The sequence below is a fragment of the Microcebus murinus genome, chromosome 5 (assembly GCF_040939455.1).
Source record: "Microcebus murinus isolate Inina chromosome 5, M.murinus_Inina_mat1.0, whole genome shotgun sequence".
NCBI lineage: Eukaryota > Metazoa > Chordata > Mammalia > Primates > Cheirogaleidae > Microcebus > Microcebus murinus.
This window is the reverse complement of record NC_134108.1, coordinates 27722133-27747820: the sequence shown is the minus strand read 5'-3', so window position 1 is coordinate 27747820 and position 25688 is coordinate 27722133. Positions and strand designations below refer to the sequence as shown.

General features: G+C 43.5%; 1 long non-coding RNA gene across 1 annotated transcript; it reads right to left on the bottom strand.

Annotated features, from left to right (window-relative positions):
- Positions 1-743: 743 nt before the first annotated feature.
- LOC142870933 (uncharacterized) lies at positions 744-7590 on the bottom strand. Its single transcript, XR_012919275.1, has 2 exons — positions 7167-7590; positions 744-2583 (listed from the first exon to the last, which is right to left on the bottom strand). It is a non-coding gene; the product is annotated as an uncharacterized LOC142870933 (long non-coding RNA).
- Between the last annotated feature and the right edge of the window lie 18098 nt (positions 7591-25688).

Sequence of the window (25688 nt, the reverse complement as noted above, 5' to 3'; positions counted from 1 at the left end):
CCAAAGCCCCAAGGGAAATTGAGGGCAGATCTTAAATAGCACCGCTCTTCATCCTCTTCTCAAGTCTGTAAGTGTTGCACTAATCGCGCTCAACTCCACATCTGCAATTTGGGCATAGACTCTCTGCAAAGCCCTCTCCTCTTTCCTGCCTCTGACCCTCCAGCCACGGCAGCCATTGTCTCAGAAACTCCGGGCAGTGACTGTTGAGGGAGGGACCCAGGCAACAAGGTAGATTTTTTCTGGTTTTCTGGAGCTCCCAAGCACTAGCTGAAACAATCCATGTCACCTTAAAAGCTCTAGCTGCACATGAAGAAAACTGTTGCCAAGCACATACAGATTTCTTGGATCATTTTCAGTTACTAAGGGAAGGTATCAATTGTTAAAGAAAACTAAAAAATACCCACAATGACTGTGAAATCTTTTCATTCCCCACTCTTTAGGTAATTTGTTCTGATTGCAACTATTTCAAAAGACAAGATTACATACCAGGGAAGCAAAAAGATTTAAAAAAAAAAAGGGAAATCTGTTCCCTGCTGAGGCCATATCAGAGCTCAACCCATGTTTGGAAGCAAAGGCAAATTTTTTTTCATCCCTAATGAAACCTTGTTAACTGCAAACACTACGGCTGAGTTAACACAGTGAGAGCTGTCGCTGAGTTGTTGAGGGGTCTTGGGAGGGGTAGTTGGTACCTTCTGGGATTATTACCACTCTTGTCTTTCTTCTTAAACAAGAGAACTTAAATATTTACTAAAAACTGTCTTTATTGGGGTACACAAAGAAAGTGGAAGAACCAAATTGAAGTCCATCATATCTTTCAGATAGAAATATACATGACCCACATTTGTAAGAGATATTAATAGACTAGACCTCGCTTCTTTCCCTCATCTCGCCAACTCCCTCTAATAGTCAGCAACTCCCTTGTCCTACTGGGATAACAGTTTGCACTGTGGCATGTGGATTAAGAGTGTGCTATTTGTTTAGAGGGGATAATCGGTTGTTACAATTGCTCTGAGAAGCAGCAGTCAAATGACCTTCAGGACTCACTGAGCCTGTCTGTATCTTGAAAGGATCTGGGCTCCACTAATGGTGACCATGAGGCAGAGACACGAAGCTGGCTCCTTCCTCTGGGTTGGAGGCAGGGATGGACACAATTACAGTCTATTCTTGCCTTGGAGTTTAATGAAAACATCTGTAGCAAACACAGAGAGAAACAATGCTTCATAGACCCCTATTACAAGAGTAATAGGCCAAAAAAAAGTAGCTCAAACACAACAGCTAAGTGTTTGATGCCATTCATCTACACGATGATCCAGTTAAGATTTAAGTGAGCTTCAGAACTCATGTGTCAAATATACCAACCTGTGTAAGACAATGCAGTACAGAGCTGACCTGCAGCATGAGGACCTAGTTCCAGAACTGCAGACCCTAAAAATAGAGTGATAACAGAAAGAAGTAGTAGGATTTTTCCCCTGGAGAAGCTTATGCCCAGATAGTAGATACATAAAGGACCGAATTGTGTGTACAACCTCTAAGATTCTAGCACTACAAGTCATTGAGTACTTAAGTGGGAAATGTCGGGTGGGCCCAGGAAGCATACCAGTGTATACAGGTGTATCATTACTCATCTGATTCTTGCCCCACATGTTTTCCAGAGTCTAACTATCTAAATGAGACTTGGTTAAATAAAAATTGATATTTTTGTACAAAGATTTTATGTTTACCCAAAAGGCAAAAAAGTATCTCTAAAGTCTTACTTAAAAAGAAAAAAAAAAGCTTAAAAAAGTAATTGGAGACATTTCAAAAATCACTCAGTCCAAAATTTCTTTGTTTTACAAATGAGGAATCCCAGGGAGACTCGGATCAGTTCCTTCCAGGACTTCTTCCAGCGAGGGGCAGATGTGGAACCAGATTCGACCTGGGGGGGGGGGGCAGTAAGTCTCATTCGCCAGATGGGGAAATGGCGTCATCTAGTGGCAATTTATCAGAGTTTTCTACACAGACTGATTCCACTCCATGTACAGAGGAATGAAAAACATCTCACTCTCCCATTTCTGCTGTCCCTAGCTTCCCAAGACAAGATTTCTGGACCATTTTCTCTTCTCATATTTTCCAAAGCCCAAGCGTCTCCCAGTGGGCAGCCTCCTACCTCTCCCTTGCTTGCCAGCATTTTTCAGCATGAGAAGTCATGTCAAACTTTCCAACACAGCCCCAGGAAACATCTGCCTCAAGCACCATATCCACCAGGGCTGTTGTCCTTTGAGTGTTTCTTGATTCAAGTTTTCAGCAAAATAACTAACACTCTCCACCACGGCCTCAGGCCTTTCCCCAATTGGCATGTCATATCAAAGTTTCGTCATTTCTTACGAAGATCCGGATTATGCTTTTCATTCCACCACACTGATATAATATTTGCTTTTCCCCCTCTTACTCCCAGGTTAGGACACTTCGGTTGCTGAGGACAGTTCTGTGAGCGACCATGCAGATGAGCTCCAGGGCTGTTCACTCTTCTCTCATGTTCTCGACCATTGGCCAACCTCACTGTGTTCTTGGGGCCAGACACGTTGCCCCTCCTCACTCAGAACCCTAACGTTGGAGGTAGAAAACAAAATATGTGAACAAGTCATTGTCTCATATGATAAATGTTGTCTGTCATTGTCCCATATGTCTATTCTAAGAAAACGCAAAGGGAAGGGGAAAATCCATTCCACTGAGGTTGGAAAAAGCTACACAAAAGAGGAACGGTGGATTTGAGTTCTGAAGTAGGTAGGGCTTTGGCTTCTGAAGCAGTGGGCGGGGCGTGCTAAGTGGGAGCAAGGGCAGCAGAAGTAAATGTGGAGAGTGAGGAAAAAACACCTTGTTAAAAAAAAAAAAAAAAAAAGGATCAAGGGCCAGAGAAGAACACGGATGGGAAGTGCTGTGGACTGCAGTTCAGGGCCAGAATAGAAAGGTGCTTAGATGCTATCCAGAGAACTTGTACTTGAGATGCAATGCAATGAGACACCATAAAATTATACGGCACAGCAAAAAGACTGTGTTTGAGATCTCCAGGAAATAAAGTATTTTACTCATCCCAGCCATCCTGAAGCTATTTCCTTCATAAAACGGTCCCCTCATTTCACAACTGGTGAAACAGAGGCCCTGAAAATGAATCACTTGTGGGTGTGGGCGCAAGAACTCAGACCTGTTGACTCCTAACCCATTTCTTTGTAGTAAAGAGTTAGCTAATTGCACAAAATATGTATTAGAAGAATAAAATAATTTTCAATTAGAAACTTTCTTAGTTTTCCTCCAGTTTTGTTCCTGTATAAATCCCCCGAAAGTGTTAAATAGTCATAATTATCTTTTTTAATCATATCGTCCTCATCCAACACAGACCTGCTGTGTAAATGAGAAAAAAATTGGATAGGCATTCTACTTGAAAGCACTTATATGAGAAACAGTCAGAAACTTTTCAGATAAAAGAGGTGATGAAAGAAAATAGGCAAGTGTAAGTCACCATGGGCCGAAGAATAAAGGAGCAGAAATGGTCACTTGAAACATCAGAATAGCAGAGCTATGTAAATATTTCCAGAAGATTCTGATCCCATTAGCTTTGTGAAGACGTCAGAGAACAAGATAGTAAGCATCTTTAAAGGTAATCATAGCAACCAATCTAACTTGGTGATCTATAGGCTGGCATTTCTTTATAAGAACTTTCTGTTTCTGAACTTGGTCAGTGTTTTCTATTTCTGCTTTGCTCATACAAGTAGAGTAATTACTTGCTAAAATCTTGACGCGAAAGGCAACTGGCCACCCTTGCTCTTGTTTTTTATTAGCTATGTCCATTCAAATGTCAGGTCTTGTGAGGCTCCAGTCCTTTTCTCCAGGCCTTGGCAATAGAACATACCACATGTGTGTCCGAGCTGACATTTTCTCCAAATGAATACCAGACACTTCGCATAAAGCTAGAAGCTAAAGTCATACGATGTGGTGCATTGACCAATGCCATTACCATCGCATTTTATGTCAAGACTAGCATTCCATTTACCCAGGGAATACCCCATGGAATAGGGAGCAGAATGGACTGTCACGTTTCCGAAGCTGCCAGACCACAAAGCATAACCAGGCTCATGCAGCTTCTCCTTGGCCCAGCTCAACAGTCAACTCGTACATTTGGGTGTGTCCTTTCTAAATCTTCCTCCCAGAAAAGTGGTAGCGGGGCTGACCACAGGGACGTGCGAATGACCTGAGGTGGGGCCGCCCCTCCAGCTTCCCACTGTCACGCAGCCAGCGCCCCTGGCACTCTGCCCTTCTCAGAGCCGCCACTGGAGGCCCTGCAGCTCTCGGAAGCCCAGATCATATACCCGACATCTATGTCGCATTCCCCCCTGCCAGTTGCAAACAGAGCCAGATGACCATGGAATGCACAAGCTGGGGGATTTCTTCTCCATACTTGGCCTTCTGAGAGACAGTGTCTGCTCTACAGTTTTAACTGCTCAACAATAAGAAATGAAAACCCTAAACATTGAAAAAAAAAAGAGGGTGGGACTGGTTGGGCGGAGATTCTGGGTCTGCTGAGAGCCCTGGCCCCGCACTGTACAAGGCAAAGGCTCCAGGTCTCCGGGATGGCTGTGACAAGGTAGAAGACATTACAAAGGAAGACTGTTCCCAGACATTGAAGCCACCTTTGGGGAGAAACATGCACAGAAACAAGTTCAACTGAGCACTTGTAAAAAGTCAGAACATAAATGGGCACCAATCATGAGCCCAGCACTGTGTTGGCAATGATCCTGGTCCTACTTTTGTGGGACTTACAGGTGACATACAGCAAAAAGAACTAACTGGGCTGAGGTTCAAACCAGTAAGGACTTCCCAGCGGAAGTAGCATTTAAAAAGAGACTAAGAAAAAGGCAGTAGAGAGAACCAAGGTCTTAAGACACAGAAACAAAGGGATAAATCCCAGAAAATACTAGATGTCTTTGATTGACCTAAGCAGGGCTGCCATTCTAGAACACCTGAAGCTCTGCCTGCCATTATATGGCCTGCTTAGCTGTACAAAATATGGTCCCAAAACTCTATGCAAGTCTGACTAGTACATGGATCAGGAGCACCCTAGAAGGAGTATGGTAATGTCTCAGGTAATTGCAAACTGGCTCACCATGTGATTTCAGAAGTAAGTTTTATGGAAACACAGTCATGTCCATTCATTTACATATGTCAGAGTTGAATAGTTGCCAGAGAGAGAAAGTATGGCCCATAAAGCCTAAAATATTTTCTATAATACCTGGTTCTGTATAGAAAAAGCTTGCCATCTTCTGCCATAGCTAATAGAGACTGCATGAACCAAGTTCATGAAATGCTCGGAAGGGATTCCTAAGTAGACCACAGCCCTTCAGACTAGGAGGCCAAATGCCAGACATTAGCTACTTAAGACAGTCAAGAGCAAGCAACTTCTGGGTATCACACATTAGCTCCAAGAGATGGAGAGTCTGACGACCACCCTGCCCACGACGTAGTATCCACATATCTGTGGAGGGCATTGATATCAGACTCAGAAAAGTATGTCCACCTATCAGGGAAACAGCCCTCAGCACCAGTGTGATTTCACAACAGCGCTCTGGACAATGGATTGATTTTTCTTCCTCTATAACTGGAAATAGAGGGAAATGCCTTCCCGTGAGGGACGTTCTTACTGGAATTCCTGGCGTGATGGTTAGAGTGAAGGTGGAACCTGACAGCGACAGAAGCATTGTTGATGACAGAGGATTGGGAAATGGCTCTACAGAAGATAGCTGCGTGGTTGGAGGGCCCAGAGTTCAGCAGGGGCAGCTGGAGATGAGAAACAGCAACATAATTTTCCCATAAATCACTGGCTTCCTCAAGCAGGAGGTAACGGGATCCACACCTACCAGGAAGCGCAAAAAAAAAAAAGCCTGGCAGACCAGAACTGGGTCCATGACACAGCCCAACATCCCCAAGTCTAGCACTAACTGCAATGGGAATCATCTCCTTGTGGGACTGAGCACTGGAGTGTGATCTGGGCAGAAGCCAGTGACTCGGGAGGACCGCCTGGGGCCAGGCACTGCAAAAGGGAAACTTACGCAGCAGCGACTGGCCACGCAACATGGCAATGGGCTCATAGTGTGGGTGTCCGAAGGTTGTGGGCAGCAAGAGACTCCCCCTCCCCACCCCCCGTGAGAGGAGAAAGAGCAGGGAACCACCATGCCTGTAGAGAGTGGGAAAAGAGGAGTTGTTATTCTTACAATAGGCGCTTTGGAAAGGCTGGGATGTTCAGGGCATTGGACACTCTCAGGAGGCCTTCCCAGGTCTCTCCTCGTAGCACCAGTTTGCACTGTATTTTTATTTCAAGGCTTTATGCCTTGGCCACGCATCCATCCTCCCTGCCTCACCCCCCACTCATGGAGACTGTGGCCAGCCTTGTTGGCCATCTCGTGCATGGTATTTTGTGGTCCTGGGAAGTGGCTGGCTGCCCAGTTACTGGAAGGTGTCTGGAAGAGTTCCATCGTCACGTTGAGCTGGCAATGGCCACCACACAGCACAGGAGGGTGGGGAGCACAGCCATCATGTTCCCTTGAGCTTGGAGCACTCAGCTCTGTCACACCAGCCTGGGTGGAAGGTGAATTCCCAGTCAGGTCGATGTTCCAGCCCAGCCCCAGCCCCAGGCAGCAGATTAACAATAAAGTCAAACAACTGCTAGTTAAGGGATCAAAGGTCCAAACTCCACTCCCAGACACAGGCAGGTAGGACCAGGAGTGACTTGGGACTGGCCAATAGATCACAGAGGTAAGGATGAACAGGACCAAACTGAACACCAAGCGAGCAGTCCACACGAAAGGGCCATTGCCAAGAGCAAGGTAGAAACATAATCCATAAATCTCAGAGGCAAGAAGCTAGAAATCAGAGATGCCAGGTGGGTTCGAGCACAGGGCTGCTCGAGCACAACTGTGGCCTTCTCCAAGCACGAGTGGGCAGGCCGTCTGAGACAGGGCAAGCCAGGCCTCTGGGCAAATCACCACCTGTTAACCCTGCCTGACGTCCTGGGTGTTAGTGAGTAGCAAAAGCTATAGTTGCCAGATGAGTATGGTATGCGATGTCGGATAGAGTTCCAGACAGTGAATTGAGCCACCCGAGACCATTTCCTCCTTCCCAGGGGTTGTGTGTCTCACCAAACAAGCCATTTCTGACCGCAGTCTTCGTGGGCTCTGACACGGAGATTCAGCCTCACGGGGGAGCTCGGAGACACACTGAAGAGCGACTGCATGTCACCTGCAGCGAGCTGCTTGGAGAAATCTATTACTGAGCTGTCAGGTTTTTTAGATCTGCAGCCAAGGCTCAGATTCTGTTGATGAAAGAGGCCACATACATTTAGTATAAAAGGCTTTGCAATCAGAGTCAGAAAATCTGACTCAGGCTCTGCCACTGACTAGGCCCTCCAATTTCCAGTCTGTGGTGCCTTCCAGAACTAATATCCTACAATTATTCATAAATCAAGCTGTATATTGTGATGGAGCATGCTGGCAAAAGGCAGGCCCATATGGACTGCTATAATCCCCCTAAAATCAATTATTAATGAAGTCTTCAGCTGGCAGATGCTGTGCGCAAGGATTGGTCTGGTGCCCACAATGTGATCTTCTGTTCCCATTTACAAATCAAGGCTATTGTAATCAATAAAGCCTTGTTAAACATTACTGAGGGAGTGGACAAATGGTGCAGAGTTAATAACCTATTACACATGCTATTGTTTTTCCCTTGATCTAAAATATCCCTTTCTTCTCTCTGCTGAATCCTTTTTCTGCTGTGGTACATGCTTGCACTAAACATTTCTAATTCATTTACCTCTAAAATTAGGCACTATTGGTTGACTGATTGATGTTAAAATTCAGGGAAAGTCATTTCACACTGACTTCCTGAACTGCCCCCCATTTTGTTACTAGAATAATAAAGGTTTAGACAGTCAATTGGAAAACTTTTGAACGGTTTAGCCAGTCAATTGGAAAACTTTTGATATTTCAGATGAAACCAAGAAATGTTAACTAGCTCGTTTATTGGCTCATTGTGAAAGCAACTAGTTGAACAAGACTATGATGCATTTTGGTATGTGTTTAAGTCAGAAGAATCATTGTCCACTAATGGCACAAAAAATTTTCTAGATGGGTGTTCTGTATTCAGTCACAAAAGGCTAAGGGTTATCTCGGACCAGACTTCCCAGAAGAACCTCACTCATCAGGACTCCACCATCTGAATCTGTGATGACTAGATTTGGTTCAGAGGCTGCTAGCATTAACTTAGTACTTCCACTCACAAAGTGCCTGAGTAACAGTCATAACAGCTGAGCGACAGGGAGAGCTTCCTCGTGCCCTCGTTGGTCTAACGTCTTTACATATACCAGCGTGTTCAATCCTTACTATCACCTTAAGAGACACAGTCTACCACCACCCCCATTTTACACCACTTGAAAATTGAGAGGGTAAGTATATTGTCTCATAAATGCTAAACCCAGGCAGCCTCCTTCCAGAACCCCAGAACTTAGCCCTAATGTCCTTAGTGTACATTTCCATTTTGTTTTTGTAGACATCCTGTTATAGGGAGAAACTTTTCATACTTGGAAACACAGTGAATTCATCTTCACTAACAGAATCAGAGTATTTACCACTAATGGTGGATCCTTCCTCAAGCCCTGAGAGAGAAAGAGAGAGAGAGAGGAAAACAGAGTGATTACTCTGCATTCATTCCACCCCCTGGAGTCTTTTTTATGGACAATAAAGAAATTCAAGTGATCTGTTAATTAGCTCATAGATATAATGAATTGTTATAGTAGGGAAAACAACAACAACAAAAAGGTAGTATTGGCACAGAGTTAAGCTGGACCCTATAATAAAGGTAGCCAGAGAAAATGCTCTAACAACTCTCAGAGCCTGGGGCTATTTTCCCATACTGTTTCCCTGGTGGAAACGTGATCAGTTAGATGCTATAATTGTAGACATTTGCCCAAACAAGAGTCAGCCTGAACGTCAGAGATGGCAACCTGAAGTTAGTGGTATGTGGGTCATTGTTTTTTGTAATATGTGACACTGTTTCCATGCACAACAGGTTGAACTTGGAGAAATTTGTTCATGGAGTTTTAGTCTTAGCCATTAGCAAGCATGAAAGCTAGGCCCATGGAGAATAAAGTATTCCTCCATGACATCAGTAGAACCGAGAAACACAAAACCTCCAAAGTAAGAAAATGATTATTCATAGTTTTAGACAATTGTTCTTTATGTTGCACAAACCGTGTTTAAATAATTCATAGCTACATAATCAAGATCCCACACACAAACTACAATAGATTTTATCTGTACACCAAAGGGATTTAAAATATTAGTGTGCTAGGAGATGTTTTTCTTTGTTCTCCCAAAGGTTTTCATATTCTTTAGAATCGTAGAAGAGAGTTCAACATTAAAAATCAACACAGAAAAATGGAACATAGATTTAAAATAATAAGAAATAAACTGCTTAACATTTAGAACAATAGCCCCTTCCCATTTTTATTACAAGGCAGAAAACTAAGTGGCTTATTTCAAAGCAGAGAGAGGACTTTAAATTATGATGCTAGTGGTCTTTCTTAGGTGTTTTCAAATTTAGTAAGGCAATATGAAAACCAAAAGGGACATTATAGAGAAGACCTTACTATTGTATTGACTATAATAAGTATCAAAGGCAAGCCCTGGGTAGAGCTTGGTTACCTGTAACACCTACTGCCCCCACGTGCGAGGAAAACTGAGTCAAATACAATGACATTTTCCTACGGACATTTGAAAGGAATTATCAGGAGAATCTACCATTTGCTGACCCCTCCTTGTCCTTCTTTGATGGCATTTTGTACCGGGAGTTACTAAAGCTTGACATTCTCTGACTATATTAACAGAAGAAACCAATCAAGACCACTGGTAAGCTGAAAGTCAGGAAGGAATTGTGGAGACAAGAGAGGGGCTGTTTTTCCCAGGTGTCCCACAGTGATATTGACTAAGACATCAATCTCCTTGGCAAAGATGAACAATCCCTGTTTTCTGTGTCCCTAGGGTACAAAGGCTTCCATATCAATACTATTACACTGGCCATAGCAATAAAAGAAAGAAAATGAGATTAGTACTTAACACATACGATTTCTTTTAATCAATGTTAGTACAGGTCCCATACATATTGATAGAAAAAAGGAAAACTGTCTTGCTATTATCTGAAGAATTTAATGGTAGTTACAGGGGAAAAGGTATACAGAAAATTGAAAGTATGCAACAAAAGGAATATAAGCAGAAGTCTTTTTCCAAAACTAGTCTGTCCATGTGCAGTAAAAAATATATATCAGAAAAAGAGCACCATGTATATGTTTGTACTTTCTAGTTAAGGTCACCAAACCCTCTTCCCTCTCTTGTTCTATCTATCCTTTCCTCACTATTTATACCTACTAACTCCACAAGGGTGTGATTTTCATTTTCGATACATTTTGAGTATTTGCTCAGTTGAAAACCATCCTAAAAATGCAAATCAAAAGTAGATTATATATCAATTCAGTTCCCAAAAGCCTTATGTTTGAAAAATAAATTTGTAAACCCTGAAGCAGTAAAAATATGTATCCCCTCATTTTTAATAACAAATATAAATATGTCCCTGAGATGAATGACCTATGAGAAGTTTGGTTTGCTATCCAAATGACTTAGGAACCCAGGAAGGAATGCCGTTGGAGGAGATTTTGGCAGGGATTTTGAGTACAAAACACAAAAACACACAATGGGAATTGGAAAATATTTGGAAAACTCAAAGACAACAGCTTGTGCTCATTCTCAGCTGATTTGTGGCTAGCTTTCACTTTCCACCTTAGTGGGACTGATAGCAAAAGAGCACCAGAGGCCTGGTGACCTGCTCTGGTGGCAGCTGTTTTATTCTAAGGCCTTTGTTAAAAGAAACAAGGGCCATTTTGGCCTGAGATGTCTGTGGGTTTATCAGGAAACACAAAATGTGGCAAGTAAAATAATCTTATCTGCAATTAAAGACAATCAGGCACAATATATTAGATTTATGAATATCTAGTGGCGTGATCTACATTTTCCAAAACAAAACAAATAAATAGGCCAAGCATGGTGGCTCAGGCCTGTAATCTCAGTGATTTGGGAGGCTGAGGCAGGAGGATCACCTGAAGCCAGTAGTTCAAGACCAGCCTGGGCAACATAGCAGGACCCTATCTCTACAAAAAAATTTTTTAAAAAGCCAGGCATGGTGGCACACACCTGTAGTCCTAGCTACTTAGGAGGCTAAGACAGGAGGATCATTTGAACTCAGGAGTTCAAGGCTGCAGTGAGCTATGATGATGCCACTGAACTCCAGCTTGAGTGACAGAGAAAGACCCTGTTTCTAAAGCAAACAAACAAACGAAAAACAAAAAAAAAAAACACCCCATAACACAGAACTACAACCAAGCACTTACATTTAATAACACATATTACATGAGTAATTAATATTTAGACTAGCGATTTCAAAGATTATAAATCTCTGAAGCCATTTCTGAAATTCCAAACCTAAGCCCTGTCAGAACCAATAATGGTGGAGGCACTGTGGTCGCCACAGCCTAGAAGTGGCCTGAAGCTCTCTCTGCCTGCCTGTGCCCTTCTTGTTTCCTGGAGCCTTAAGAACTTAGGTGGAAGAGCCACCAACTTAGATATATTGACTTTATTACAAGGATTATTGAAACGTATCCCTGACACAAGAGTACTTAAATATTTAAAAGCAACATATGCACCCCCCCAAAAAAAAGTTCTTAAGGGAATGTCTTTATCCAATTAAATGAACACATTTTTTAAAACATTCTTCAGCCTCCTATGGTATCTAGATCATTCTTTCTCTCAGAGAGATAGTGCAGTTAAGTGGCACCAACTTTCACTTCTCTTCTTCCACATCTGTCTTCTGGGCTTGCCCTACATTTATTCAGCTCTGAGGTCTGGTTTGTTCTAGCCCTGGAGCACCTCTCAAATCTGTCTCTCCTTCTCCATTCCCATAGCAGCTGTCCTAACTCAGGACCTTATTAATTCTCCACCTGCATCCCAGGATGATCATTCTAAATGCGAAGGAAGGAATCATTTCACTCACACACTCAAACTCCTCCACGGGTGCCCCAGTGTTGACAGAGTCAGGTCTACACTCCTTCTTGGGGCACCCAGAATCTGTGAGGACCTGGGCCCCTGCTGCCTCTCTAGGTCATCTCTCCACTTGGGGAAACCACCCCCGGCATTCCACGAACCCATATGCCTTCGTGTCTTTGTATTTTTCTTGCTGCTTCAAATGCCCTTCATTTTAAACATTTCCACAACCCTGAAGTCATTCCCCCTCCCACCTTTTCAGCTTGATCTCTACTCGTCCTTCAAGACTCAGCTCCCAGTCCTCTTGCGAATCCCCCGTGCCCTGAGATGGAGTAGAAACTTTCTTCGTTATGTGACCTTAATACATTATACAATACTTCTTTTAAATATATATCTCATTCTATTATAATCATCTACTCACTAGTTTTCTTCACTCCCTACACTGTGAGCTCTTTGAGGACAAGGATTCTTGTTATTCATCTTTGCATCACAGAGTTTAGCTGGGACTTAGTAGCATTAAGTGGGTGTTTAAAGAATGAATGAGGCTGGGTGTGGTGGCTCACGCCTGTGATCCTAGCATTCTGGGAGGCCGAGGTGGGAGGATCGCTCAAGGTCAGGAGTTTGAGACCAGACTAAGCAATAGCGAGACCCTGTCTCTACTAAAATAGAAAGAAATTAATTGACCAACTAAAAATATATAGAAAAAATTAGCTGGGCATGGTGGTACATGCCTGTAGTCCCAGCTACTTGGGAGGCTGAGGCAAGATGATCGCTTAAGCCCAGAAGTTTGAGGTTGCTGTGAGCTAAGCTGACTCCATGGCACTCTAGCCCGAGCAACAGAAGTGAGACTCTGTCTCAAAAAAAAAAAAAAAAGAATGAGGGAATAAATGAATATGTGTTCGACTTAGAATACATGTGCTGGGGAACCCAGGGATGGGGGTTAGCAGATAAAAAGTGAAGATTTTTATATCAACCCGCTTTAGTGAAACTGGTGGGTAAGCTGAGCCCAGATCCTATTCCAGACTTAGTTGTTCATTCATGCACCTGTGCATTTATTTAAGCAACATCTGTTGAGTGTCTGCCATGTTTCAGGTATTGTCCTAGGCACTAGAGTTCCACAAATAATGAAATACACTCTCTGCTCTCCAGGAATGTATAGCCCAGAAGGGGAGTCACATGCAAAACGTAAGTGTCCTACAGAACTGCAGGAGCTGCAGAGAAGACGGCAGGGCATGATGGAAGTTGAAGGAGGGTGTGGGGTGTCCCACTGGGATAATCTGCCTTGTGGAAGTGCTGTCTACAGAGAGCCCTGAAAGGTGAGTGTGACAACAAGTTGGAGGAAGCCACAGCTGCCCAAGGGAGATGGTATATGCAAGTGCCGTGGAGCTGAAGACGTGTGCCACAATTAAGTGACATGGACATAATTTGAGGCAAAATTATTGCAAACCCAGGCTTGATAAGAGACCTGTATTAAAAATCTCAATTCTCTACCTGTGTACCCTTGGAACATTACCCTTGCTGTTAAACGGACGTAATAATAGTACCTACCTGATAGGCGTGTTGTGAAAATTCAGCGCAAAGTAAGTGAAACCATACTTGGGAGGTCTGTGGTATGACACAGCACGCAGGGCACGATGACAATGAGAATGGTTGCTGGAACTACAACACAGAGGAGCAACACTCGTCGCCAAGGTCACCATGACCCCAGCGAGGGAGTCTTCTGCGCTATGCCAAAAGAGTCGATAACTAAAAAGTTTGGGAGAAGCTTAAGCAACAAAGTGCTAAATAATCAGATTGGCATCTTAAGATCTCTCAGTTAACCGTGCGAAGGATGAATTTCAAACCAGCATAAGGTGTTCAATGAGGGCTGAGCTGAGACAACAGTGGGGCGTGGGGAGAAGAGGACAGATGCTGGAGGTGTTAAGAAGTAGACCCACAGGACTTGACCACCTGCAGTTGGTGGGGCACAAAAGAAAGACAAGGTTGACAATGTGCCTTGGATTTCTGGCTGAAGCGACTGAAGTGGAAAACCATTAACCAAGAGAGGAAACATAGGAAGTAGAACCAAGTTGGGGGGAAAAGGAGTTTCATTTTAGATGGTGAGTATAGAGCATCCAGACAGAGCTGCCAATAGGCTATTGATAAATGAATTTGGTACAAGCTGGACTAACAGATAAAGAAAGTGACAGCACATTATTTATTGTTGCTTCAAGCTATAGAAATAGATGTGTTCACCTGGGAAAGCAGGTAAAATCTGAAGAGAGGTGATTACTATGTCTTTAAGCAATGAGGTCATGGGGACAAACTGTCTTAAGAATAAACCCCTAAAGATGAGACTTCTAGTCTATTTCAAAGATTGAAAGAAAACCTTGGAAGGCTTTTTGTTTGGGATCATTTACAAATGCTTCAAACATTGTCCCAATATCAGAGAGTAGATCTGAAAAAGCTGACGGTAAGCCTTCACTTTGGGAAAATGAGAGTAGCCATGTTGCTGTGTAAAGATCTCAAGACAGTTCTGGAAATAAACAGAGTGCCTTAAACTGCAATGTTAAGCATATTTCATTTAGCTGGGGACGACAGAGAGTGGTGGATATACTGAGATGGTTCAAATAAGTACAGTGTGTGAAGACAGTTGGCCTCTACTTTAAAATACTCAGGTCATGCGGGGACAATGAAGAGGGGAAATACCACCCCTCAACACTTCCTATATCTTTGCCTTCTTTATTTTTCGTCTTAACATTTATCGCTATCTGATATATTCTGTTTCTTCATCAGTTTTTGTCTGTCTCCCCCACTTGCATGTGAGTTCACTGGCCACAGGCCGTTACTCTCACTGCTGTGCCCCGAGCTTAGAACAGTGCCTGGCACCGAGCAAGCAGTCCAAAGGGGCTGCATAAATCAGGGAATTTAAACTAAAATCGGGATTACACGCTACAGCTCTTTCCCATTTATGCAGTACATTATTTTTCTCCTGCCTTCATTGTGGTTGAAGGATTGACGTTCTCCCCATTCTGTTAATTCTGGTCCACAGGCAGCACCCAGGTGCTAGGATAAGTCTGAAGCTTAAAGCCAGTGGCATTTTTTCTTGGTGTCCTCCCTTGTCAGATGCCCTGCCTTTCCCCTCCCTGCCTCCCACACTCCCACCCATGACCTCATGCTATCTCCTGTGTTCTGGAGCGGCAGGTCCCGGCAGGACCCCCTGACCTGGACTTTTGCCTTCCTGCATCATAATTGACCTCTCAATTTCTCAGGGAAATAGAACAACAACTATTGCGGGCACCGACGTGCAGCCTATATTAAAGCCATCTCATAATTCAGTCTTTATGGCAACCCTAATGAAGAGTCTATTAACACCACCCCTCTTTATCAGTGAGAAAACAAACCCTAAGAACGTGAATAAATTGTAAAGATAACACAATTTTGTTTTTTTGTTTTTTTGTGTTTTTTTTTTTGAGACAGAGTCTCACTCTGTTGCCCAGGCTAGAGTGAGTGCCGTGGCGTCAGCCTAGCTCACAGCAACCTCAAACTCCTGGGTTCAAGCAATCCTTCTGCCTCAGCCTCCCAAGTAGCTGGGACTACAGGCATGCGCCACTATGTCCGGCTGATTTTTTTCTATATATATTAGTTGGCCAATTAATTTCTTTCTATTTATAATAGAGACGGGGTCTCGCTCTTCCTCAGGCTGGTTTTGAACTCCGGACCTCGAGCAATCCGCCCGCCTCGGCCTCCCAGAGTGCTAGGATTACAGGCGTGAGCCACCGCGCCCGGCTCACAATTTTGTTTTTAAAGGTCAGTTTAAGCCCAACTGTCTCTGATCTAAAAGCCTGTGTCCTTCCTGCAATCACCATTGCCAAGTGTCAAAGACAAACCAAGGTGGCTGTAGTAGGGAGTGGCTACGTGTGTGCTTTCTCCTGGGGAGGAATGAGGAGGGAGATTTTCACTTCGACGTGGCACTGCCTGAGACCCAATACCTCGACACAGAGCCTGGGGCTTGTGGGCACGTTGGCAGATTTGTGCAAGACACGATCTTAAACAAGACACTTCCAGGCAGCTTCCTTTTAATCTCACCAGGTAAGAAACCACCTTACGTGCATCTTGCCAAGCCTGGTGGAAAATGGAGCAGAAAGTGTTTAATTAATACTATGTTGCTTTACCTCCCAACTGAGCCAAACACCCTCCAGGATTGTTAGAGTCCAATTAGAATAAACTGGCTCATACGAGACCGAGCATTTCCCAAGTTATGAAATACTTCCACTGCCTTCTATATCTCTTGACTATTTTTCTTATTAGCCATAGGATATAAATTCCTAAATCTCAGAGACAGGAAGAGGCCTCAGTGAGATCTAGCCCAACACTCCAAAGCCACCAGTTCTATTTTTACTTTATTCATGCAAGGTCTTTTTTTGTGTTGTTGTTGAAATGTTTTTTAAAAAAAATTATATAAGTACCAATAAGCAACATAAGTACAGCCTTATTATGGAGGACTCAAGGAATGATCAAAACATTAGTGGGTGCTGGGCTTTTGATTGTTCCCTTCAATTTGAGGCCTTGTCTGCACAATAGTTACCTGGTGCCCATTCTTAACCAGAAATTTTATGTCATATAGATACAAACTCCTTTAAAAAAATAAATATAACTTCAATGATGGATCACCTACATACCACACATTATGCAAGCACTATGTGGTCAGTAGCCCTCTTAAGCCTCAGAACACATTTATGAGGTAGGTTCTTTTTTCAATGCTTCTTTTCATGATGGGGAACTGAGCCTCAGAGAGGTTAAGTAACTTGCCCAAGGTCACACAGCTAGTGAATTACAACCTGAGTAGTCTGATGATATTATAGCTCCAAATCTTAATCACTACACTAACACTATATGCATGTAATTAATGCTAATTCATAAACAAGAATTTTGCCTGGCCCCAATAATTCATCTTACAGCTTTTATTTGTAACTATCCCACATGTGGATTTTATTTACTGATGAGAATACTAGGAGGATGGGAAGGGAGAGGATATTGTATGAAGCAATTGAGTAAATTTCCCAGCTTGCCGGCTCCTGGGTTTCAGATAAAAAACTTGCACAATCTTTATCCTTCAAAATGTACAAAGTTTTATCGTCCAAGTTGCTGGCTTTCTCTATAACAAACTGACCTACTTTTAAAATGTGTTTGTTTTTAAATGGCCATTAAAGATCAAATCTCCTGAATGAGTCAAAGATAAAACTCAGGGTCACTCAGCACTAAAGAGACATAGGGCAACTGCACCCGGGAATAGCTTCGGGTGAACCCGGTCAGATGTATTCACACACTCGGAATAAGAAATGTGTTTGAGCAGTGAGGCGGGGAGGGTCACCTTTCTTCCCCAGAGAGAGACCCTGAACCACATCCTGGTCCTGCTTAATTCTGGTGGTGGCAGAGAATACAGTGTCTGATTCTGGGACCATGGAGTGTCTCCAGCTGCTTGGGCTGGTAGCACTGACTCTCGAGGTCAGCCAGGCAGTTCCTCAGTGCCTCTTCGCTCAGCTCCTTCTCTGCTCCACACGCTATGCTGCGAGTTAGAGATTCAGTGGTCAACAAAACCAGATGTGAACTTGCCCTCCTAGAACTGACCATTTTGTGTTGGAGACAGAATGTAATCAAATGTCCCACTCATGAATATGTCATCACCAATGTAAATAAATGCCATGAAGCAAAGAAATAGGGTTCTGTGAGAAGTCTTCGCAGAAATGAAGTCAAAGGGGAGGGGTGAGGGATGGGCTTCCAGGTGGAGGGAACAGCATGTGCAAAAGCCCTGTGGTAGCAAGGCCCCCTCTGGTCCAGACAGCATCTGTGTGCAGATTAGAAAAATGGTACCACCTCCTTGAGATCCTGTGCATCTATTATAAAACTGTCATAATTGAATAATTTTGTGTTGAAACATGACTTTTTACTGCAAAGTTCTAGAAAACTATTGTTTAGACGATTCTATGTTATCTAGAGTGTCACAACCCTCTGCTTCTCAGTATCATAGCAACTAGTCACGTGTGGCTACCAAGCACTCAAAATGTGACTAGTCTAAGTTGAGATGTGCTGTAAGTGCACAAAACACATTAGATTTTAAAGATTTAGTGTAAAAAAGGAATGTAAACTATCTCAATTATTTTTATATTGATCCCATGTTAAAATGATACTATTTGGATATATCGGGTTAAATAAAACATATTCTTAAACTTAATTTCACTTGTTTCTTATTTTTGTAATTTTTGAATGTGACTATAAGAAAATTTAATTTAAAATAACATAGGTGGCTTTATAGCTCAAACGTCATTAGTACTGACCAGCATTGGTACACCTTTTGATGGGGTGGCCTTGGGTACTGTGCAGCATGTGTGGCAGGAATGGACATGATGAACACAGAGAAACGAAAGGGGCCAGAGTGGTGTGACAAGGAGGGTGAAGGAGACAGAGATGCCAGATAAGGCAAGGCCAGGTCGTGCCAAGTCCTGTCTCCTAAGCCTGGAGAGTTCAACATGTTTCATCTTTGGCTCCATGCTCATGGATGCTGCCCTTGCGTTGAAGTTTGTCTAGTCCATGATTTATTTGGAAAGGATAGGTGACAAGATAATCTCTAATGATAGGGAGTGCACAGTCCAGCGGGAGACACGGGCAAGGAATTGGGCCATTCCATCGAGTATGAAAAGTCCTGTGACCAGCCTGAGCCCCCGGTGCTAAATAATGGTGTGCTGTTATTGATAGAGGGGGTTGGGGAAGAGAATACTGAAAGTTCAGCAAAGACCTGCGTGTCACTCCTGAGAAAAGGTGTCAGCACGTGCTTTCCTGCCTGTGGGCTCTTAGTCCGGAAGGGCAGTGCACTGCCAGGGGGATGCCAGGAAGGACGGAGCCCACCCTGCCGCTGTTCTTGGAGACCTCTCAATGTTCTCATGTGTATGCTTCTTTTCAGTAGGCGGCATGCACAATTGTCTTCAGCATTCCGGATGAGTGTAATTGGTGTCTCTTATCACACCTTCTAACCAGGGAAGAAACAGAGCCCTGACCCTTAGAGAGTCAGCAAAAAGGGAGGAGTGAAGTCTCCCCTGGACAATACCAAGGGCTGCAGCTGGATGAACCAGAAGCCAAAGACACAGCCTGCCAGCTATGGAGTCCCAGAGCAAAGCTCTTGTCCTTATTCCTACCAACAAGTTTCCATTCTTATCAAGATGTATCCAAAGAGCAGTCCAGAATAATAATACTGTGACAATATCAGCTGTACTAAGTAATTATGTACCCACCACTGTGCCAAATCACCTACATTTATTAGCTCATTTCATCTTTTTAAAAACTTTATGGAATGAGTGGAATGGTGCCAATTTTACCAGCAGGAAAACTGATTCACAGAGAAGTTAGCAATGTGCCAAGTCTGCAAAGACACCTCTCGTTCTTCCCATTTCCCCATGTGTCAAATGGGGACAATACTGGAATCAAATGAGGTCATGAGGAGAACATGCTCTGAAGAGTACAAGGATTGGCACAAATGTACAACTCGCTGTTGCCATTTTAATTGTTCATTTACGAGATTGAAATAGCCAGATTTAATATGAATACCAGGTGTAGCACAGACCTCGTGCCAGCTCTCAAGTGCTTTGCACCTGTTAGGTCATGCAAACTTCACAACAACACCATGAGGTGGGTGTCATGACTGTCCTCATTTTACACTTCCATTCTCTGCTGGAAGCACCGAGAGCCTGAGGAAATCTATTCACGTGTACCCGACTGCTGAGTGGCCAAGCCAGGCTTCAAACCCAGGCGACAGCTTCTTACCCACTGCTCCATCTCATCTCTCAGTTCGGGTGGCTCAGAGTGCCAGGTGCCAAACATGTGCCAATGTTTCACTTGTTGGGAAAAAAATAAATACAATCTATAAAGATAAATTAGAACACTAGAAATTATATATATTTTGAAGTATTCAGCAAAATGGAAAGTAGCTAGATCATTATTTCGATATATTATTGACTTCAAATGGAGGTCATTTTAAGATCTATCAAGTGACCCATTTTCTGTCACTCAGAGATCAGTGTTCCTGATTTTAAAGCATAAAACAATATGTAAAGTTGCCTTCCAGCTTATTTCTTGCAGAGGACCTAACTTGGAGGGTGGTGTGTGCACACAATAATCCTCAAGGTCACAGTGCATTGAGACAGCCACCAATATTGCCTCAGCAGTGAGTGCCCAGCCTGCTCCGTCCCACCCACCAGAAGGTCCCCTGGAGAGGGAGAGGTGTGTCGGCACAGACCAATCTGCAGCAGGAGACACCTGTGGGCCCCAGCTCTGAACAAATAGGGGCCGGTGTGCGTTGACGTCAGCCTCAGTGTTGGCGTGACAGCCAGGTGGGTTAATCTGTTTGTGCAGATAACCTTTGCTGAACAGGGAGCCTGTGCCAACATTCAGACGGGGACACCTTGAGTTCCTGCCCTCTCTCACGACCTCTCCAGTATCCTGCTGCAGTGATCGTGTTAGAATCCAGAAAGGGCACAGTGCTAGGGTCCGGAGGCAGACTCTGGAGCCAAACTGCTTGGTGAGGAGCCTGACCCTGCCATTCCTCAGCTGTGTGACCTTGAACTAATCCCCGGGCCTCCGTGTGCCTCAGTTCCCTCCCCTGTAAAATGTGGTAATGACAGCACCCACCTCGGGAGGCTGTTGTGAGTTAAACGGGTGAGCGCAGGTCAGGCTCTTAGGACAATGGCTGGTGCACAAGCAGCATGAGTTGCTATTATTGTCACCCAGAGCATTGCAGGACCTGTAACCCTCAATGTCACTTTTCACATCTTCATATTAAGATGACACAACAATGCATTAATTTTTTTAATTAAGATTTGATTCACATAACATGAAAGTCACCACTGTAAAGTGTACAATTCAGTTTTCTTAGTCTATCATCTGTGTTGAGCAAGGCTCACCACTATCTACTCCAGGACGTGTCTTATCAACCCAAAAAAGAGGCCCCACCCGTAGCAGTCACTCCCCTCTCCTCCTCCCTCGTCCTCACACCCACTGATCTTTCTGCCTCCGTGGATTTGCCTATTTGGGACATTTCATATAAATGGAATCATACAATATGTGGCGTTTTGTGAAGATGACACAACTATAAAAGAAGCCTTTACATTTTAGAAACACAATAACAGGATTCCACACCCTTCCCCCCAAAAATAATAAAGTGTCAGCTGCACTTGCTCATGGTAACAGCCTCTCAGTGGGCTGACGGGGGGGAGGCTCAGCTGGATTTGGGGTTTCGACACATGTTAAGCTTTGAAGCTCATTTTCCATCCCACGTAGCATAACACGACACGGAGCCCCAGGCCTATTGTTCCAGCCCCCTTCTTCCCTGTTTTCCACAACATCGGCAGAGAACCCCTGACAGCTAAGGCGTGTGACTCGGCATCTCCCCTGCTAGGAGACTTGACCTATGGAAGGAGACGGAGGATAGAAGCTTCATGAAACCATAAAGCCTTTTGCAAGCTCATGACAGCCCCAGGGTAGGAAGCCCTATGGTCTTAAATCACACCAGCTCTTGCTTTAAAATACACTGAGCCCATCCTTTGGCTTGAGGTGTGCTATTTCATTGCTCATGAAGAAGTAAACCCCAACATTGCTCTTAGAGAGAAACAAATAATGCAGAACAAAAGCCATCTCAAACCCATTCTCAGTTGGAGAAGGAAACAAAAGTGCTTTTCATTGGTTTCTCCAATCTCCGAGACCTTGTGGAGAATCACAGGATGTCAGGGAGGAGACTAGGGGTAGAAGTGGATTAATGTGCCAGCCGTGAGCTAGCAGAAGGAGGTAGCCGTCAACCCCTGGACCCTCAGGCGTCTTCCCACTGTGGTCAGCGAGCCCCAGAGCACCACGCGGAGCAGCCCGTTAATCCAGACAGCCAATTAAGGCTCTAGTTTAGGAAAGCATATTGGACATGCAAATTCATGAAAACCAGGCTAAACTAAATTTATATCCTATAGCTGAATCTTTCGGACACCTGGGTACAATCCAGTATGAATATTTGTCGTATTATGATGATTATTTGCATTGCTCAGCCATGAGACTACATAATTTTGTTCAGAACACTATAGTAAAAAGAGTAGTAAGCGTGGACCCAAAATACCTCGAGCAAATCTTGACTCATTCATTCAATATCTTTGTGACCGTAGACAACTGCTTTTGTTTCTTTATCCTGGACTTCTTCAAATGTAAAACAGCAATGATCCACCAGACCTCTGTAGCCCTAAGAATCTACCAAGGTTTCTTCTTACTCGTGAATTAATGGGAGAATGTAGCACCAGCATGAGCTCTCTCAGGGCTAAGCTTCCAGAGTCAGACTGAAGTCCAGAAAGGGACACTCGAGTGGTGACTTCAGCCCACTGAGCTTCTGTTCATCAGCTAGTGGTTTAAGAATTGAAAAAACATTCCAATAAGCCACTGGTCTTCAGTCAAGCAAAGATAGGATTAAACGAGGCAAGTATGTTTTTATGTAGCAATGGGATTAAAGAACAAAGTTGTACTTATCACCCTTGCTTTTTTCTTTTTTCTTTCTTTTTTTTTTTTTTTAGAGACAGGTCTCACTCTGTTGCCCAGGCTGGAGTGCAGTGACCTGATTGTAGCTCACTGTAACCTCAAACTCCTAGGTTCAAGTGATCCTCCGGCCTCAGCCTCCTGAGTAGCTGGAACTAAAGGCATGTGCCACCACACCTGGCTAATTTTTTAAATTTTTTGGACACAAAGGGTCTCACTATGTTTCCCAGGCTTGTCTCAAACTCCTGGACTCAAGCGATCCTCCCACCTCGGCCTCCCCAACTGCTGGGATTACAGGCGTGAGCCACTGTGCCTGGTCTCACCCTTGCATTTTCATTACTGTCACAAGAGCAGAGTATTCTAACATCTCTCTAGGAAAACCAACATCCTTCTGAAGGCGTTAAGCTCCAAGCTGGCTAACAGTCAAGCCACAGGAAGGAGGAGACGGCCGAGCATGAAACATAAGCTATGTAACTAGCACCTGAGGAACAGAGAGCTAATTATAAAATGCACCTAGCCTTAGGCCCCGCTTTTATGGGTCACTTGCTGCCCTTCCTATTTGAGGATCTGGAAAAGGTTGCTTTGTTACCCGAGTGGACTTTGCCTTTCATGCCAGTGGCTGAGCGTCCAATTGCCCGGTGGTTTCTCTGATTACGTGATTACTCGGGCTGACTGGGATTTCTTTATTCTAGATCAGCCCTCTTTATCAAAGGCCCCAACGATGATCTCTGTACATTCATTCCTTTATGGCACCAAGACTACAGATAGCAGTGAGGTCACATTACGCCCTGGCACAGTCTGCAAGGGACAAGAGGTCTACTGTACGTACTGTACCTGCTCTTATGGCCAGGTGTTACCCTGTTTTATAGCTTCTGAAGAACTGACACTCCAATGCACACTGTAAAAAAATTCAGGAACAGGTCTGTAAATCACATAGTTTACATAGAAACATGCTTAAACTACTCCTTGGGATTAAAGGTAGTTTGTGTTTCCAGTGTGTGAACAGTGACCCTTAACGATAGAATTCATAAATTAAAAGCAAACCCTAATCCATGCAGGCTTCATTTCTGTCCCTGAGATTTTTCACAAGGTTTTGTTTCCCAATCCATTTGAACACAACAAGATAGATCAGCTTTCGTTGTAGTCAAAATATTTTGCAGGAGCTGACGAAAAATTCTCATCATGAGGCAGATAAGTGGGACACATGATGTCAAAACAAGGTCAAGCAAACTTGAAGTTAAACAAATAGTTCTCAGCGGGCTGTTTTGAACATCCCTTCTCTTTGCTTGTAAGAAATATAATTACTTTTAATGTTTCAAAGCATTCCCTTACTGCAAATGCGCAAAGATGAAAATCTCAGCGTCTTTGCTTATGTTCCTAAGCTTTTATCAGTTGGAGCACCCCAAGTGGACTGGGAGAAAATGTTGATCATCGCTAGAATAAAAGGAACTATCTTTTTAAGAGTTTTTATTGATACATAGCATCTGTACATATTTATGGGGTACATGTGATATTTTGATACATGCATGCATTATGTAATGATGGAATCAGGGTATTTAGAATATCCATCACCTCAAACATTTGTCATTTCTTTGTGTTGGGAACATTTCACATCTTCTCTTCTAGCTATTTTGAAGTATACAATATATTGTTGTTAACTATAGTCACCCAAGTATGCTATCAAACACTAGAACTTGTTCCTTCTATCTAACCGAACTCTCTTCACCACCACCATCTCCACACACCCTTCCCAGCCTCTTGTAACTCTCATTCTACTCTCTACTCCCATTAAATCAACATTTTTTTTTCATTTCTTTTTTGTTTTGTTTTGGTTTGGTTTTTTTGAGACAGAGTCTCACTTTGTTGCCCAGACTAGACTGAGTGCCATGGCGTCAGCCTAGCTCACAGCAACCTCAAACTCCTGGGCGCAAGCAATCCTCCTGCCTCAGCCTCCCGAGTAGCTGGGACTACAGGCATGCGCCACCATGCCTAGCTAATTTTTTTCTATATCTATTAGTTGGCCAATTAATTTGTTTCTATTCATAGTAGAGACAGGGTCTCGCTCTTGCTCAGGTTGGTTTCGAACTCCTGAGCTCAAACGATCCACCTGCCTCGGCCTCCCAGAGTGCTAGGATTACAGGCGTGAGCCACCGCACCCAGCCAAAATCAACTTTTTTAGTTCTCACATATGAGTTAGAACATGCACTATTTGTCTTTCTGTGCCTGGCTCATCTCACTTAATATAATGACCTCCAGTTCCATGCATGTTGCTGCAAATGACAGGATTTCATTATTTTTTATAGTTGAATAGTATTCCACACCTTCCTTATCCATTCATCCAGAGATGGACGCTTAGGATGATTCCCCACCTCAGCTATTGTAAATAGGGCTGCAATAAACATAGAAGTGCAGGTATCCCTTTGATATAGTGAGAATCAGGAGAGAAATTCACCCAGATTTGAAGTTGGTCCCTCAACTGACTCTGACACTCAGTTTGCTGCCTGCAGAGAGGCTGCTGCCGCTTGGAAGGCGAAACACAAAGGCTCTCCTTGAATCCTGTAAGGACAAGACTTGTGGGTGGGTGTTAGCATTTACACTGGAGCAGGTGGGGGAATTTTCTGTAAACTGCTCTCTGCTTTTGAAAGAATCAGAGTGAACCTTTTTTACTGAGTATCAGATGAGAATTGTCAACAATCCCATGCAAAAGGTCAACAAAGGAAAGGTGTTAAGCACCAAATTGCCTTTTAATGTGATATTCATGAATCTGCTATTCTCATTACTTAGAAATTCTTTAATCAGTTTTTTCTCTCTTGGGGCAAAAAAAAAGGTCTCTTTTAATGTTACTTGCAAGCATGGGAATGATTTGATTTCATTATTTCAAGAGGACTTACAAGAGGCTCAGCACTTTTAATTTGAAGCGAGACTGAATACTTGCATGCATGTTTTCCTGTTGTCACAGACTCTGCCTTTTGTTTTTTACAGCAAATGCACTGAAAATAGGACAACCGATCGGACACCTAATACAAAATGGGACTTGATAGA